The sequence below is a fragment of the Eulemur rufifrons genome, chromosome 6 (genome assembly GCF_041146395.1).
Source record: "Eulemur rufifrons isolate Redbay chromosome 6, OSU_ERuf_1, whole genome shotgun sequence".
NCBI classification, from domain to species: domain Eukaryota; kingdom Metazoa; phylum Chordata; class Mammalia; order Primates; family Lemuridae; genus Eulemur; species Eulemur rufifrons.
Window position 1 is genome coordinate 8,360,988 of NC_090988.1, and position 18,474 is coordinate 8,379,461.

Below are 18,474 nucleotides of genomic sequence, written 5' to 3' on the forward strand. Positions count from 1 at the left end.
ACCTCTCTAGTGTTGAGGAAATGGGGAAACGACCTGCTCCTTGGCTGAGATAGAATAGAAGCTTCCTTTGAGCCTGCTCATCTCCCCAGTCTCCCCCACCCTCCCAAGTCCCACCCCAACCCCCAGCTCTGCACACCTTCAGAGTCAAATTCCAGCAGGGCCATTTTCCCAAGTCTAAAATGTGTGGCTTCTCTGAGGAGCTGTTCTCCCTTCTAAAACCTCTTCTGTTCAAGATAGTACCTGGCAGGACTTCTAATCAGAGGCAATTGATATTCTATGAGCATCTTCGGAAAATAATCTGCAAACAAGAGGCTGCAGGCTATAGAAGTCTCTGTCTCTTTCTAGCTCCCTCTTCTCCCTCTCTCTTTTTTAGAACAAGGTTCACAGCTTAATAAAACTACAACCCGATCGAGAGCAGGAAACCTTAGCACTTTGCCCAACAATAATATCCTTTTAAGAGTTTTATTAATCGGTCTAAAGTTATGCCGCATTTGGCTAAGGGGTGCAAGGTGCCTTCCCCTGCTAACAATATTGTCCTCGCATTTCAGGAGTTGGCACAGTCGGCTCAGTTAACAGAATGGCCAGGAAAAGAGGGTCAGCCTTGGAAAGCTCGAGATTCACGCTGCGTGTATGATGAGTTGAGCAGCAGTTTGGCTCTCCTGCCGTATGCCCCTCGCATCCAGCACACACACACACACACACACACACACACGCACACACACGCCCCCCACCGGCAGGCACACGGAGACTCCTTCCCAGAGAAAGCAGCATAAAGGTAGAATAAAGGAGTTCCTGATTTGTTATCTCCGTGCTGTTAGGGAATTTGTACATTCTGCAAGGAAGACTGACTAGCTAGCAAGAACAGACAAATGCGTCTGTCAATTTAGCAGCATCATTTGAGCTCAATCAGTGTGGTGCTAGAGGAGTCCCCTAAATGTTTAATTTCTTCCAGCACCATAAGCGCTGTGATAGGTAGGGCTTATCAAGATTGTATTGACTGCACAAAATGAGACACGGTGTGGAGCAGTTTTCCTGAAGGAAGAGATGCTCAGAGCACACACCAGGAACCCATTTAACAGGTTTCTAATAATATCATCTTCTATCGACATCCCATTTTCATTCCTAACCACTTCAGTCTTGGTGTGTGCACACAGATTACTCACCCTGCTCTACAGTCCAGCCTGGGGCTGATAGCACTTCACCTAGAGTAGAGGTAGGACTTCCTGATTAGGGAGATGGGTCAGCACAAAGCCCAAGATCCTCCCCTGAGAACACCGAGTGGCCGAGTAGTTACTAAACGACCCGCATGGTCGCTCGGGGGACACCGCGGCTCGACATGACTTCAGCGGGATACACTGGACCCAGGTTTATCAGAACCCATATGGCACACGGTCCCCACAGGAACTCAGGGCCCTTTACAGATTCTCAGACATTTTTCTAGCACATACGCAAAATGAATCGAATGTATGATTAGTTTTGCTCTAAAAATAGGGAACACAGAGGCACTGACTTGCTCCCTCACTCACTCATCAAATATTTATTGAGTACCAATCAAAGGCCAGGACTGCTCTCGAGGAGGGAAGGGGAAGGAGCACGAAAGCAAAGATGCTCAGCCCAGCGTGGAGAACGCTAACAGTTGCGCTGTGCACAAAAGGCGTCATGGTGGCACAGGGAAAGAAAGGACCCACTCTCACTGCCCGGGGAGGCAGGAGCGGGGCAGGGAGCGGATCTGGAAACTTCGCAGAGGAGAAGCTCGCTCGACCTGGGCCAAGAACATTGGTTGGATTTTTCTGGACAGAAAGTGGAGTCCACACCATGCCAGGCAGAGGGACAAACACGGACAAAGGCACGAAGAATAAGATACAATGTGTTGAGGAAACTACTGGTGTTTCATGGAGGCGGAGAGGCCTGGGGAGGGCCTGAGAAATCAGCAGAGGGAAGTGGACGTGCTGCCCTCGTTCAGAGGGGGCAGCGCGGGCAATGAGCAGCACTTGCTGTCTTCTGTCACTCGGGATTGCTCTCATTGTCACCACGATTGCCATCGTGCGAGACTTGAAAAGGGCCAGAGGTGGCACGTGTCATCTCGGGCCATGCCCTGTGGGGGCACAGGTGACGGGTACCAGGAATACAGCAAAGGAAAGGCGGGACCTAGAGCATGTTCAGGGCCTCGCTGACAGAGGAACAGTGTGCCTGCGTTTGAGGGTGACGGGGCTGTGCGTGTGAGGGTGTGTCTGAGCGTGTGTGCTGTAAGAATGTTCCAGGAGGGAGGAATGTCTGAAGAAAGGCTCAAGGGGGAAAATGAGTATTAAAGTTGCGGATTGTTACGAGGGTTGACCTCATGTTAAGTGTTCTTATCACACAGAAAAGAAAATTAAATATAAAAATGAAACAAAGGGAAACAAGGAGACTCTGGGAGGTGATGGGGGTATTTTATTTATTACATTGGTTGTAGTGGTGGTAACGAGAGATTATGCATATGTACAAAACCCACCACATTGTACACATTAATTATGTGCAGCTTTTGTGCACATGTGCACATTCTCTCTCTCTCTCTCTCCCCCCTCTTCCGAGTGAGGACACAGCGAGAAGGTGGCCATCTGCGAGCCAGGAAGCCAGCCCGCCCCAGAACCCAGCCCTTCTGGCCCCCTGATCTTGGACGTCCAGGCTTTAGAACTATACATGTCTGTTGTTTAAAAATAAAGAAATAAATAAGGTCATGGAGGGTGGCACAGGGACTAGCTGCGCCAGAAAGAAGGAAAGAAAGAGGGAGTAAAAAGCCACCTCTTGCTTAGCCAGTGTCTTCCTCAGTAAAATGGAGTGGACACTGACTATTTAATTCCAAAAGAACATGCAGGAAACAAGGGCCATAAACTATCGATAGAGAAGGGCTTGCACAAAATGTCTGCTGCTGCCGCGGAAGCTAACATGCAACCAGAACGTTCCTAGTGAAACCAAGACTGACTTTACTCTTCAGGCAGCCGAGGTTGCAGGGCCAGGTCGAAGCCCGGGGGCAGCCCGGCTGTGGCCTCCACCGCGCAGCCGCAGAAGCACGGCGCACTGTCTCAAGGAGCCGGGAAGAAGTACTGGCAATTTGCTTTCGGGGGCCATTGCAGACCCAGCTTGCAGGAGCCAGGCCACTCCTTTCGCCTCATGGACAGAAAACCGAGAGGGAGACAGTGACCCCCAATGCCTTGCACTATTCTTATCCCTGTGGAAAACACAGGCCATTGTCTTGGGGGACACAGTTCATTCGGCACAGTAAATTAGTTTGATGCTTTTAATAGAAAAGGTGCCCAGTTATTTGAAATCAATCCGGGGCATTGTATTAAGTCTTGTTTCTTTAAAATACTTGGCATTTGGCTTCTATGCTGAGCCAAAGGAACTCTTGGAGCTGGAGGGCCGGTGGCTTTAGAAGGGCAGTCTGTGGCCTCCATAGCACTGGGGACATAAAAAGCACATTCAGCTGAGGTCTCGCCCTGGCCCGTCCAGGCTAACACGAGCACCTGTGGGGAGAGTGACAACAGGGCAGAGGAGGGAGGAGAGAAGATGCCCAGGGGAGATGGTAAAACAGGACAGTTTTTCTTGCCATCTTCCCCAGAGCAGGGCTGCTGGAACTTCCGTTTAGATAGTACTGTCCTTGACAAATGCTAATTTTTCCCCCACTACCCGATAAATTACTTGGAGTTAAAATTAATATTTTTTCTTCAGAAAAGAAATAAGCATTAGCCTCAGAAGCAAAGTTGGAGCTAAGGCTTTAGTGACATAATAATACTAATTTGCACTCACACGGATTCTTTCGAGCAAAGGTCTCGGAAGCTTTGCCAAACATTAATTAATTAAGCCTCGCAGGTCCCCCCAGGAGGAAGGTAGCTATTATCTCAGCTTTCCAGATGTGGAAACTGAGTCTCAAGGAGGTGAAAGCGGTTTGCCCAAGGTCACCCTGGGAATGAAAAGAGGGACAGAGATTGAAGTCACAGAGCCTGCCCCAAGCTCAGAGTCAGGGAAGCTCTGGGCATCTGCTCCCTCTGGGGCGCTGGGGGCCCAGGTCGGCAGACAGCAGGGGCCCGATGCTCGTGCAGGGTGAAGAGAATTCCAGTCCACCGAGCACGCTTAAAGTGACACAGAATGGCTTCCCAACCTATCTATTTTCCTTTGCAAGGTTCAGGCTGTTTGTAACTAGGTAGGGCTCTGCTAAAATTTGGAAATGAACGGGGAATGGTTAGGGAAGATATGACTACAGAATGTTCCAGGGAGAAGCACCTTGCGCCACTTTCCGTGGGGTTATTCATACATACCTGTCCTCTGCCTTAGGCTTCTCCACAGTCTAAATTTGAGAAACAGAAAGGAAAGGGGTGGCGAAGGTGCACTTTAGATGGGAGAGGAGGCCTTCAGAAAGGTCTCCCCCTGCCTTCTCACCCAGCCTGGACACCCCCGGCCCTGCCGGCCTCCTGGGGAATTCGGCAGGGAAGGTTGCTCAGGGACAGCCAGGAGCCAGGGCCTGTCCCCTCCACGCCCAGCTTAGCAGCTGACAAACACCATCGGCGCATCGCCACCCTCTCCCCGCCCTCCCATCTTGGGTGCTGCTGACATGTTTTGGTATTTCCTCGTGAGATTATACTTCACATAACCAATTTGATTCTTCAATTCCTTCTCTCTCCCCCTCACGACTCCGCAGCTTCCAGAGTTTATCTGCTGCAAGATGAATCGCCCAGAGACTCCTGGTGCATCTTTCTTTACACTTCACCTCCCCCACTGCGGATGAGAAATAGACTTTTCCCTCATCCATCATAAGTCAGCGTGACAGGGCTGTCGTTCCCGGGCCTGACTCACTGCGTCTTCCCCCTCTCTGCCCAGCTTCGGCTCGGCCCGCTTTCTTGGGATCAGTGGGGACCTCTATAAAAGACTGCAAACTGTCGGGAAACCAGACCAAAAAAATTTTAAAAAGTAAAAAACATAATAAAAATAAAAGGGAGAAAAATGACTTTAAAAAAATAATGTAAGAGAAAGTGGTTTCTAAGTATCTTTACTCGGTAGGTGGACTCCTCTCTGTTTAAATAGGATATTGTGAAATTCTAATAAATCTAGTCTTTTTCTTGACATGTTATCAATCTTCATACATCCCTAGAGGGCAAAGGGTAAATCCTGTTTGCCTGATTTTTCACAGGCTGGGAAAATGAGACACAAGGTGCAGAAGAAAGGTTATAATGAAAGCCGGAGCAGTTGGGCTTTCTTGGGCCAGGGGAGGGCAGGTGTGGGACAACGTAGTCGTCGTGCGTGTGTGACAGGAATAGTGAATTTGAGTAGGATACTGGTAAATTGTTCTCTCTTTCCACCTCCCGCCTGTCCCCTGATGGGGGTCAGTTCCATTTAAAGGGTCGGGCTGTACGGGATATTCTAGAGTCTGTAATTAAGCGAATGGCCACAGTGTCTGTGCCTGGCGGGGTCTGGCCCCGGCGAGTCCCTCAAGAGCCCATCCACGATCCTTTCGCTCTGTTTTCTTCATGGATAGCAAAGACAGGGGGAACCTTTGTTTCCAAATGTTATTGGAAGATTTAATTAAGCACCATTTGAAATTTTTGAATGGAAATTGCCACATTAGTCATGATTATTACCCATTTTCTTTAAACATAGGGCCAACTGCTAAGCTGTTAGGCACAAGCATGAAAATTACAAAAATATTCAAATATCCATTATCTGGGATTCTGTTTGCCAAGCATCCTATCTAATCAGGGAGAGCCTGCCGGAACAGATGGGCCTTATACTGTGCCCTTACACGCCAGGAAACTTGGACATGTTGGGACCGAGAGAATCCAAGTGCCAAATGTTGCTGCAACTGAAAGAATCCATTTCTCCCCAGCAAGAGCTAGGCGGTGCTTGTTCTCCTCCAAGATTGCACGGATCCCACCTGCAGCCTGTCTCTGACTTCTGCAACACAGAACCAGGAAGGCGGACATTGACTGTCCTGAGGGACAAAGGCCAGGTGGCATTGCATGCACCCAGGACTCCTTGGGGCTATTTCCAGGTGACCGGGATTGTCAGCACAGGGGCACGAGGAGGACAGGGGCAGGCTTTAAGGAGAGCGAGGGCTGCTCAAAGCTGCTGATGCAGGTGCTTAAATATAGAGAAAGTGCCTTCATTTCAACTTCATATTTATGAGTAGTTTACAGAAAGCTTTGGAGCCAAAGGAAACAAAATTGGTAAACACAGTAAGTAATAGATTCAACAAATACAGCTAAGGATAAAGAACTAATTTACATTTAATGAGACAGTGATTGTTTATTAAATAAGAAATGGTTGTGCTTATGAAGTTGGCCTTAAAGGTTTTTCAGGAAGAATACATTAAGCCTCGAATATAGCTTTTTCATATTCCAAAGCTGTGACTGGCGGAAAGGGGGAAGGGAGGAGCCAGCAGAATGAATAAAGCTTGTAGGAAGCTGATAACTTCTTTTGGAATTTAAGGCACTGGACAAAAATTTAATGGAAAATAAATTCCACAAAAGGTTCTCTTCCTTGCATGTTATACCGCAGCTGACCCTGCAGTATTGATTTTTTAAAAAATAGTATATGATTACTAGAAAATTGATGGCATGTTGAAACATATATTCTGGCCCTGACCTTGTATAATGTATTTTGAATCAAAATTTCTTCAACTGTGTTTATGACTGTGGGGATCTATGCTCATTGCAGCTTTCTCTGTAAGTTCTAAGTCAGGAAAAAAAACTGAGACTTTCCGTATAGATAACTGGAAAACTTCCAAGCCTCCCATGAAACACAAGGCCAAGCAAAAGGTGACTAAAAACTGGGTGCGGTGGCACATACCTGGAATCTCAGCTACTTGGGAGGCTGAAGCGTGAGGATTGCTTGAGCCCAGGAGTTTGATACCAGCCTGGACAATGTAGCAAGACCCCACTTTTAAAAAATGTGACTACATAGGCAGAGTCACTTCTGTTTATGAGTTGCAAAGACCAGCCACATCACAAGATTAGTTGAGACTTTTATCTGCAGAATCTCTTCAAGACACATGGGGCAGCAGTTGTGTTCATTCACTGGGATAAATCATTTTTTAATTTGCTGTTTCATGTCTTAAGTAATATCATATGCAGAGTCAGAACAGTTGATTTCAAGTGCTTGTCTGTCACTAGTCGGCTGTGGCAGACAATTCTAGCTTTCACCAATAAGCCTTCCCGTTTTAATAACTACAGACCGCATTTCCCAGCCACCTTTGCAGTTGAGTAGGCCATGTGGCTTTGTTCTGGATAGTGGGGTGAGAATGGAGGTGACACACACACACACACACACACACTTTCAGGTCAGGTCATTAGCAGGAATGAATGCGTGACTTCCTTGTTCCCTTCCTCCTCCTTGTTTGAGTCACAGAGGTGATGGTAAGTGCTGAAGCAGCCACTTTGGAGCTAGAGATAAAAGCTATGGCTGTCAATGTCACACCACTACCCTGTTACCATCTGCCGACTTGGAAGAGTAATCCATTTCTACCATGTTTAAGCCACTGTATTTGAAGTGGCCTTATTTTGTTACCTTAGCCTGTACTTTGACTAACATAGCACTCGTAAGGGCCTTTTAAGCTAAAACTTTATTTTATTCATTTTGCCTCTGTTTTTAACACAAACTTCTTAAGAGTCAGAATATATCTAATACATTGTGATAGTGAGGTGAACATATTGTATGTTTCCCCATGGGCGTTAAGGATATGGATAGGTAAAAAGGACAGGAGATGCAAAGCAGTTTCCTTACAGGTAAAAAGGAAAACAGGTTAATCACTTTACCAGAGAATTGCCAAGGAATGCTGGATTGAAATACTAGCAGTAGTTAAGTTTTTTTTTTTTTTTTTTTTTGCCTCGGCGTAACACAAGGAATATTGTTTAAAACAGCCACATGTTTCACTAAAGAGAATAAGAAGAAACATTTCAGATCAGGCCCTTGGGCACACGGCTGAAAATGTGCAGGCTGGAGGTTGGTTTATCAAGAGGGATCCGACTCAGCCAGAGAAGGTGCAGGACACGTGAAGTAAACAGGACCAAACTGATTTCTTGCTCTTTTTTTTAAAAAAAATGTCCTAACATGTATTTCATAATTATTCCTTCAACTATATTTTGAATTTGATTTTTTATTAAGAAAATGTTCAAGCATCACACAATAACGGTAAAATAAACCCACATGACGATTATTGAAATTTACTAATTATCAAGATTTTGCTACCTTTGCTAATCTATCTTTTTGTCTTCTTTCTTTCTTACTTCTATTTATTTATTTATTTATTTTTCATTTGCTAAGATCAGCACGAGTCACATACTGTGGAATGTCACGTGAGAAGCCCGAGCTCTGCTACGGGTTCACGTAGTCACTCAGAGATCCTGGCAGGGGAGGGAACACCATCCCTTCTCCTCAGACCACAGTCCTCTTAAGGACGCGAAAACTGTGTGCAGCTATCCTCAGAGCACCTGGCTGACTTTCCAGCATCCCACTCTTCAGGCCAACGCAGGAACCGCTGGGATGATCAGGGCATCGCCAACCCCATTAGCCAGTGATAATCTGCATGTCTCAAGGAATCACCGTGGAACTGTTTTAACAATAGGATGGGCACATACACACACAGGGAGGAAATCCTGATGACTTGAGGACAAAACAGACTTGTAGCTCTAGGCAAAAGAAAAGAGGCAGCTGAGCCTTCTGGAGTCATCACATCAGTGGCATTGTTATATAAAACTCTGAGGACTGGGCAACAGGCCTTCCTGTCTGTCCTTTGAGTTTCTGATGATCTGAATCATCACGAGCTACCGGATGGCCATGGTTACCTCCTGGTCCCTGTGTCTTAAGCCAATCAGAACGAGTGTGTCAGGTGTGCAGAGGGCTATGAAAAGTGGCAGGTGCCAGGTGGGAGGAAGGGCACCAGGAAGGGCACAGGGGCTCTGTGCTGCTCCCAAGGCAGCGAGCAGGGGAGCTGCCGAAAGAAAGCGATGCCGGTTTCAGGCCAGGCCCACGTCAACCTTGAGCATCCCTGGGCATAGACTGGCAGCTGTTTCTCAGTGGCTGGACTCAGGGGGTACAATCCCATAGTGTAAAAGGCTCAGCAAGTTCTTTAAGGTGGTTCTTGGTTGTATATGCCAGTACTAAACAGAACGTGCCAATGGAAAGCTATGGGAGACTGGGTTGCATCGGTAGGTCACTTTTTCTTCCCCAGTGGCCTTGATGCAGAGTCTAGACGGCAGCAGTGGTCCCACCCCCGAAAAGCTAAGCTTCATGCTGCAAAGTGAGTGACGTGTTTGACTCTGGGGCTTAGCTCTTTTGATATTCCAGTCCCAGCAGACATTTAACATTTTCTCAGAGATGCGGGCTTGATAGACCACTACTCACCGTCCACTCCACTCCACACCCCCAGGTCCCTGGCTAGCCCCATTATCCAAACACTCCAAGAGGCATCTAATTGCATAAGGCACAACTGGATCCGCATGAGTCCCCTACTCTCAGGGAGCGGATAGTCAGTCGAAAGCAATGACCCACACACTCCTATGTGTCACATGATAGAGCTGATAAGACATGATCAGTTAATTTAATACTATGTCTTCCAGGTCAGAAGGAAGATACGGCTATGACTGGTTCTGTGTCCCGGAAGCTAGGCTTCCCCAAGGAAGGGGCTCTATGGGCATTTAAAGGTTGGAAGATCTTGACACTAACGTTCAGTCATGATGACAGAAGGAGCCAAACCTCCTTCTCATCTGTAAACACAGACTCTTGCCTATGTCTCTACTTTCAAAGGAGGATCTTGAAGCACGGAAAGGTGAAGCGCCTTTCGTAGGGTCAGGGAGTCAATGGCAAGGTGGAGGTCATGGCCATTGCTCTCTGAATCTTGCGCTCTTTATTCCTTCCTCTGAGCGAAGTTACTCAATTCACAGAACAACTCATCGGTCACAGAGCATGTCTAGCCACCGGCACAAGTATCAACCTCAGTACTCAAGGCATAACTTCTCCTTTTCTCCTCAAGATAAGTGGCCTAACTAGAGAGAGAGAATTCACATAAATGTTTGCTTCAAAACACTGGAATCAGCTGCCACTGCCTGTCATGACAGACTGTATTTAAAAAAAAAAGTAAGTTACAGGTCACTTGGAACCCCAGTTAGAAGTCACACACACAAACGCACAAGCGTGCACACAGCAAGACAGTGCACATTCCTGTCATTAACGTTCTGCCCCAGAGTAGAGCAAGTAGCAATAATAGCTAACGTTTACAACATGGTTTGCTAAGACGTGTTTTTTCACTTAATTGTCCAAATTCCCTAGGAGATAGGTGTTATTTGACAGCCTTTTACAGAACAGAATAGTGACCTGCAGAGAGATTATGTAATTTGCCCAAGGATTCACAACTTGTAAGTGGCAGAAACGGGCTTTAAACTCAGGTACTCCAACTTATTCATTATTAAATATCATTTGCAGAACTGGGTTTTAAACTCAGGTACTCTGACTTATTCATTATTAAATATTTCTAGTTAGAGTGTAATCTGAAGCATTAAATGATAATGCCATTTTTAAAATGTAATCCGTATAGAAGAGGTTGTTTTTCCAAATGGACAGCGGTTGACAATATTCTGTCTCCCTGCTTCCCTCTGTTTGGAGAGTGGGGAGAGAAGCTGGTGGTAACTTTTGGTTTTAACAGCCTAATTCTTGACAGGGGAAGGTGATTTAGGGATTGGATAAGAGGTTGACATCAAAGGCATCCTGGTTTCTCTTCATGTCACTTGTGTTCCTTTTCACTCTTATTTCCAATCTTCTGTCACTGTTTGCCTTCAACTCCAAGGACATGCTCTCCACCATGACAGCTCTCAGAACACAAACTTTCATCCATTAGATACTGAACTATCATTTTCTGGCAAATGCAAGAGAATTCCCTTTGACTCGATTCCCTTGGAGGCTGAGTAACTTCCTCTGGAGACAGGTGTGCAGAGCTGGAGGTCCCTGCTCATCAAGATAGGCAACACCTCTGCCATCATGTCATACTTCCTTCTTGGCCACCTGGGGGCCTGTGTCTAGGGGCTTCCTGTGCATTGTCACTCCTTGGCATCTAAAACGTTTCCATTAAGTCCTTTCCCTAGGGAGAGTCGCTGCCCTGGGGAAGAGATACAATCAGAGAAAGTGTGTTCTGTGCCCCATGGGGTTGTCATTCTCCCGGAGGACAACACTGACAAAGAAAGGAGAAGGCAGGAGCAGGGCCCTTCCTGCCTGGGCAAGAGCTGGAAACACTCCTCTCCCCAGACACCAGCTGAAAATCAAAGCTGACAATTGAGCTGGGACCAACTGATGAAATTGGAGAAAGAGACGGCAAAATGCTCCCAGACTGCTCTATATTTTACTCACTCCAAATCTACGTGTAATTGGGTATGCCACAGACTGCAAACTTTGGGACTGTGTAGGCAGTTCAGGCCCATTAGTTAATTCTTTTGCAGTGGAGGATTCTGTTCTACAATCCAACCCAACACCAACAAAAGACTGGGAACTACTATGTGTTTCAAAGAGTTTCACCTTTAGAAGATAGTCTCCAGTATAGATTTAATCGTAAGAACCAGATGACAACCCTGTCTAACGGAATTCTGCTCAGTTTTATTCTGGCTTCACCTTAAAAACCAGCCAAAAAGAAACCAAATGAAATGGCACGAGATATAAATTGACCTTGACCACAGACTCGGAACAATGTTTGTATTAATCTTATATTTATGACAAGTGTGGAATTAATTGTATTTAAGATATGTTTGGTGATTTAGAAAGTGTATGGCTTCTTTAAAAGAGCCAAGTTGTTTTGTCTTGCTAAGCTGGTTGCCCAGAGACACCTTGAATGGTTTAATTACATAGGGCAGGTAGGACACATGTCCTGCCATTAGTAGCCCCCAACCCCACAAGGACGAGGAGGGGAGCTTGGAGATGGTGCCCTTCAGAAGGCAGAGCAAAGTACATCCAAGCAGAGGTTGAGTTTCTCCAAAAAATAAGGGACAGAAAAGTCCAGGTGACTTCAAAAAACATTGTTGAAGTATAATTGCTCTTGGTATAGAGCAAAGTCGTGTTAATACAGAATTTAAACCCTGAGGATTCTTTTGCTTCCCACTTGTTAATTATCTGAGATGGAGTCTAGAGCAATGGAAGAAGAGCCAGGAGAACTCAGCAGACGAGAAGTAGCATCCTGTCTTCCTTTGTACCCATGAGTTATTCCTTTTAGATGGGGGTGTGTGTGTGTGTGTGTGTGTGTGTGTGTTTGAAGGTGACCCAAGTGACCTTCGTATATAAAGAAAGAGTATTTGTAGCAATATATGTTTATAAATTGTTACATCCCTAAGAATCTTGATTTTTCCTGCCAAAAGTTGTGTGTGACTAAATGTTGCCTTTTTGGTTAACAACTGACATGCCACTAATTATGGGAGGAACTTGGCTTCTTCAGAGTATACCTTAAGCCTCAAGTTATCACAGCATCATCACAGAAACCATTTATTGTTCATTCATTTATTCAGTAACTTCTGTTGAGAACATCCTCTGTGACAAGCATTGTCCCAGGAGCTGTGGGCATTGGCATGACAAAGCCATGGAGGGGCAGCATGGTCTTAAAGGGAGACAGATATGTCAACACATAATGGCCGAAGAGCATGACATGTAACAAAATAAAAGTAAGCCAAAGCTACTGAAATAGTAAAAAGAAGGAAAGGGTCAACTATTACGGGATTTAAAGGCAGGAGGAGAAGCATTCATAGAAGAGTCTATTGATTTGGTCCTTGAACAGTTGATACAAGCATGGTGTCGAGCAGGCAGACGAGAAACAAAATAATTGGCAGCAGAGGGAATAATAGAAGCCTGGGTTAAGAGGGCTGGAGATAGCAAGTGGTCAAGTTCATTGGAAAGAAGAGTGAAAATAAATGCGGGTGACACGTTCTAGGTGACCATGCATGCTGTATGGAGAGGTAAAAATTTGACTTTGCAGATGATAGAGAAATGGTGATGATCTTACAACCATGATATAACCTAGTAAGATTTGCCTTGGGGGAGGGTCCTGCTGGGAATGTAAAGTGAATGAAATTATATGAAGGGAAAATAGAAACGCCACCACCACCACCAGCACCAACAACACTTTGGGAAATGCTACTGTGATACAGGTTGGAGATTATGCCATCTGACTAAGATTTTGATAGTGGACATGAAAATTTCCAAAACATGTAGAAGGTGGAAATAAACTGGGTTTAGGAACGAATGGGACACAGACAACGTGGGGTGGGGGGAGGAGACAGGATGCCTCCCTGTTTTCTAGAATGGGATGGCACTGACATTTGTAAAACTAGAAAACCCATGAAAGCGTCAGACTTGTGGGCCAGAAATGATGAGTTCGCCTACAATCCTCAGAGTTTAAGGAATCTGTGGGCCCTCAGGCGAAGCTGCCTGGTAAACCGTGGCAGGCACACATCTGGTGCTCAGGAGAGTGCAATTGGTCTGTGCTCACATCTGGATTGTTTAAACCTTTTAAAAACTTGTAGAATATACAATACATAAAAAGTGCATAAAACACAGATATGTAGCTTCATGAATTATTGTAAGCTGAAGACCCTTGTAATCACCACCCAGATGAGAAAAAGAGCAAAGCCAGCACCTCAGAAGCCCTCATGTCCTCTTGTGCCCCCTCCCCAGCATGCCCTCGCATTCCCACTGATCATAACCCCATCCTCACTCTTATCATAACCGCTGCCTCTACTTTTTTTTTTTTAGTTTTACCACCTAAGTATGCATTTCTGAACATAAGAGTTTAATTTTGTCATGCAGTATGTGTTCTTTTGTGTCTGGCTACTGAAGCTTAGTGTGGTTTCTGTGAGTCATCCTTTCTGTGTAGTTGGAATTTACTAATTTTCAGTGCTGTCTGACATTCTGTTGGAGGAATATACTACAATGTATGTCTTCACTCTACTATGATGGACATTTACTTTGTTTGGTATTTTAAACACTGTTGCCCGGAATATTCCTGCATAGGTCCCCTGGTACATAAGTACACACATTTCTTATAACCAAGAGTGTAATTTCTGGGTCATATGTTATGCCTATCTTAAATCTTGATGGATGAAGACAAACTATTTTCCAAAGTCAGAGCACCAATTTCCACGCCCTCCAGCTGTGCGTGAGACTTGCCAATGCTCTGTATCCTTCATCAACACTTGGCATTGGCAGGTTCTTTTCTGTTCTCTCTCTCCCACTCTCCCTTTCCCTCTCCTTCCCTCTCCTTCCCTCTTCTTCCCTGAGCCTGCCTCCCTCTCACCTGCCCTTCCAGCCTCCCTTCTTTCCTCCTCCCTTTCCTTCCTTCCTTCCTCATTCTGGGAGATGTGTGTTAGTATCTCACTGTGCTCTTGATTCACCTCTTCCTGATACCTAATGATGTTGAATTGGCCTTCTGGGTCTTCTTTTATAAAATGCCTGTGTAAGTCTTTTGCTCTCTGGAATCCATTACATTGTCTAATAGTGTTTGTAGCAACCCTAGCCAACAGGAACCACGCTTCCCCTGCCAGCTGTGTAACTGTTACGGATGGTCAAAGAGGTCTTCCCTTCTCTCAGTCACGTCCACTGTGTGGTCACCTTGACGTGGGACATGAGAGTTTAACCTCAAAAATTAATCAGTGTTTTGCTTTGCCTCCTCACCTGGCTGGCTGCAATTCTCACCCTGCCTTCTTTCTTACCTAAGGACTGGGGTTTGGTATTGTGGCCATGACTTCTGGCCCGGGTCCCTCTCTCTAGTCACATGGGGGAAGTCTCCATAAGGACATGTGTTAGTCCCCTAAAGGGCAGACCAGGCAGAAAAGAAACCATGGGAATAAGTTATTTATCAACAGAGCAGTCTCCTGGATAGAGGATTCTGGAACATATGCAAGGATGTTAACAGAAGGTATAAAGAAAAAATGATGCACAAGTTGGTTCATGGTTCCATGTGTTTGAAACACGGTTTAAACAAAGTTAAATTGGCTTCTCAGCTGCAAGACTTCCTGGAGCCTTTGTGGACACTGAGAATTGGATTTCCAAAAGGGATATAATGGTACACACCATGTTCTTAAACTTCTTTGACCACTGCAGTCATGAGGTTTGTTTTTGGAGGAACATCTCACAGTATTTCCACACTCGGTGTGTTCCCCTCACCACCAAAGTCCATTCTTTGTTGTTTGCATAGTTCCAACACATTAACATACTCTCTTGGCCACCTGAGAAGTTTTTCCTTTGTGTGCTATCTTCTTTCTAAAGCTCTTGCTCTGCTCTCTAAAGGTCAACTTAGATCCTCCCGTCTTCTGCCCTCCATGAAGCAGAGCGCTGGTTAAAAGCAAGGGCTGGGGAGCCATCGGCCTGGCTCTGCTTGCAGGCTTCTACACCACCATCCAGAAGGCATGAAAAAACTACCTCATCTAAAAGAGAGGCAGAACAGTGTCTATTTCATGGGGATTTTTTTATTTTTATTTTTTGAAGCTTAATTAATACATTTCATGTAATGTGTTCAGAACAGGGTTTGGCACATAGTAAATATTTAATGTAGTTATCTATCTTTCTGTTATTATCTTGTGATTATTCTTGCTTCTTTTGTCAGTGCGAATATTCTCAAGACCCAGAGGCACGTGCCTCCTCTGGAGCAGTGCAAACCTTAATGGTTGTTCACGCAGCTGCCCTGTAGGACAGGAAGTGGAAGCCCCCACGCAGTCAACTGCACTGACATGATACACACGCACACGTGGGCACAGGAAAAATACATTACCTTCTATTGCAGGTTGTTATTTGAAAGATGGACCCTCACTGTTAATGTTAGAATATTAATCATTTTTGGGGAAGAATTTAATTTCCTCATGTGAATATTTTATTTTTTTTCCCCAGACTCTTCACTAATGAAGATTTTTTAAGGGCTTCCTATAATAGCTTTGAATAACCTCCAATAGAATGACTCTTTTACCGAAAACCTTTCTCAGTGTCCAAAGCACATGAGCACATGGGGTGAAAAGCTGTAGGTGCCAGAAAGCACAGTCCTTTGTGGCTTGGGACAGACAACTTCCCGTCCTTGGATCACAGTGTTTTTGTTTGTTATGTTGTTGTTATTTTCCTGAGAATGATGTAATAGTTACTCCATGATCTCATTGTAATAAACATGAAACATTTAGCTTAGTGTCTGACATCTTGTAGGCAGTCGATAATGCTTTGACTCTTTTTCTCCTGACTAAAGAATTCTAGGAGCTCCTTTTTCCTGGAGTTTTTTCTTTGTAAAAGATGTGACCCAAGACATATTTCCTGATTCACCTGATGGCAACATGCTGAGTAGAGCTCTCAGAGGCACCATCACAGAGAAATAAGACCCCCACCTCTATATCTCCATGTTTCTGCCGTCAAACTTTAGAATGGGATCTGAGGATATCCCAGAAAGGGATAAGGCTTTCTTCCCCAATCTGTCACTATGCTTTTTTGGTGTCATTTTTTAGGCACTAAAAAGAATAGTGAATGGTGAAGTGGATTTTTTTGTATGTGGTTCATTCACTCTTCTTCTTCTTCTTTTTTTTTTTTTTTGAGACAAGGTTTTGCTTTGTCACCCTGGCTAGAGTGCAGTGGTGCCATCATAGCTCACTGCAACTTTAAACTCCTAAGCTCAAGCCATCCTCCTGCCTTAACCATCCCAGTAGCTAGGACAACAGGTGCTCGCCACCATGCCCAGCTAATTTTTTTTTTTTTCTGTTCTAGGTAGAGACAGGGGTGTTGCTCTTGCTCAGGCTGGTCTTGAACTCCTGAGCTCAAGGGATCCTCCTGCCTCAGCCTCCCAGAGTGCTGGGATTACAGACATGAGCCACCGTGCCCGGCAATCATTCATCTCTTAACCATGGCATATGCACAAGCAGCACAGATGAAATAAGGATGCATAAGACATGAATTCTGCTTTGGAGGAACCCCAGTTTTGAGGGCAATCTGGTCATTGGCTATAAAGTCTTTTATTATTGTAGATCCCTGTTATTACCCCTTTTGTGTCAGTATCCTGATTCCCAGGTATGTGGCAACTTCCCCTAAGTATCTGGTCCATGATGGAAGTTTGCTGTTGGCTTGTTTCTTTTCATTTGATGTACATGCTAACTGCTGGATTTAGATATACTAAGAGACCTAGAGGCAATGGGTCTATTTGATGTATATCACATAAATAAATAAAGCAACACATGTCAGCCTCTCACCTCTGGCTCACTATCCCCCCACCCCCCAGCAGTCCTTCTGGGTTGGAATAGAAAGAAGTCAGGATGGGGAAAGCAGACTTTGCTATACCCATTCCGCTGGGAATTGGCAAACTTTTGTATCTCACAAAGCCTTGTCAGCATCACATTTAATATAAATGTTATCATAATTGTTATATTAATAACTTTACAATTATATAGCACTGAGTCTCTGGGGAGAAGAAAGCACTATGAATATAAAAGATGATCCAGCTTCCCCCCTCCCTCCCAGGGAGACAGACTATCTGTTTTTCTCATCATTTTTTGCCTTCTCCTGACTCATTCCTCCAGGCATCACTTGGGTGTACTGCCTGTGGGTTATTTCTTTCTCCGGTGGGATTGATCTAGAAAACTGCAGAAGGGTAGGGTGGTGGTGGGGGCAAAACATGCTTGTGGCCAAAGGGAAAAATTCTTGCCAAGATTAAAGAAGAAAAGGAACTAAGATTTATTAACTACCTAGTAAAACCCAAGCCTTGAGTTACTTGCTTTGCATATCTAATTTAATAGTCACTAAAATTCCTAGAGAAGTATGATTATCCCTATTTTATGTTATGGAAAGAGAAGCTCATTTAAATTCAGGAACTTGCCCGAGATCACTTAATTAGTATGTGGTAGATGATGAATTTGAATCCCTCTGTCTCCTTCCAAAGTTCCTGCTCTTCTTGGTGTGATTGAAACAAGTTTGTGATCTTATTCAGACGACTCCCAGCACAGGGCTAATCAGCCACCTACTGCCCAATGCTGTGCTGTGAGGTCTGAGAGATGCCAAAGACTCAGAAATCCCAGCTCCCACCTTCAAGGACTGTCAAAAAGGGAAATGGAACTACTGTGTAGAATCCAAGTCTGTTGGGATTGATGGGACAAGGAGAGAACTAAGAGCTGACTCTTTGGAAGGGCTTCTTGCAGGAGGATGTTGGAGCAGGGACTTGAAGAACAGGAACACAAAGGGGAGAGCATCATGCAAAGGACACAGCATCGCCCAAGGCCCAGAGATGGGACTGGGGGTTTAGGGACCGGGAAAAGGCAGCCCTGCCCGGGAAAACAAAGCTATCTAGGCCGAGGGAACACTCCTGAGGGCTGGTAGATGGGATTAGAGGGAGGCGAAGGGGACAGTTTGAGAAGCAATGGAAGAGAGAGGAAGGGTTCTTCTGGGCCTCCCGCTTTCCCCACAAACCCCAAGCCTAATTTATTTCTCATTCGCTCTTAGGGTCACCAGGCAGCGTTGCAG

General features: G+C 45.2%; 1 protein-coding gene across 5 annotated transcripts in view; it reads right to left on the reverse strand.

The window, feature by feature from the left end:
- NTM (neurotrimin) overlaps positions 1–18,474 on the reverse strand; it is an 894,060-nt gene that overhangs the window by 719,148 nt on the left and 156,438 nt on the right. The gene's annotated exons all lie outside the window — the stretch shown is intronic.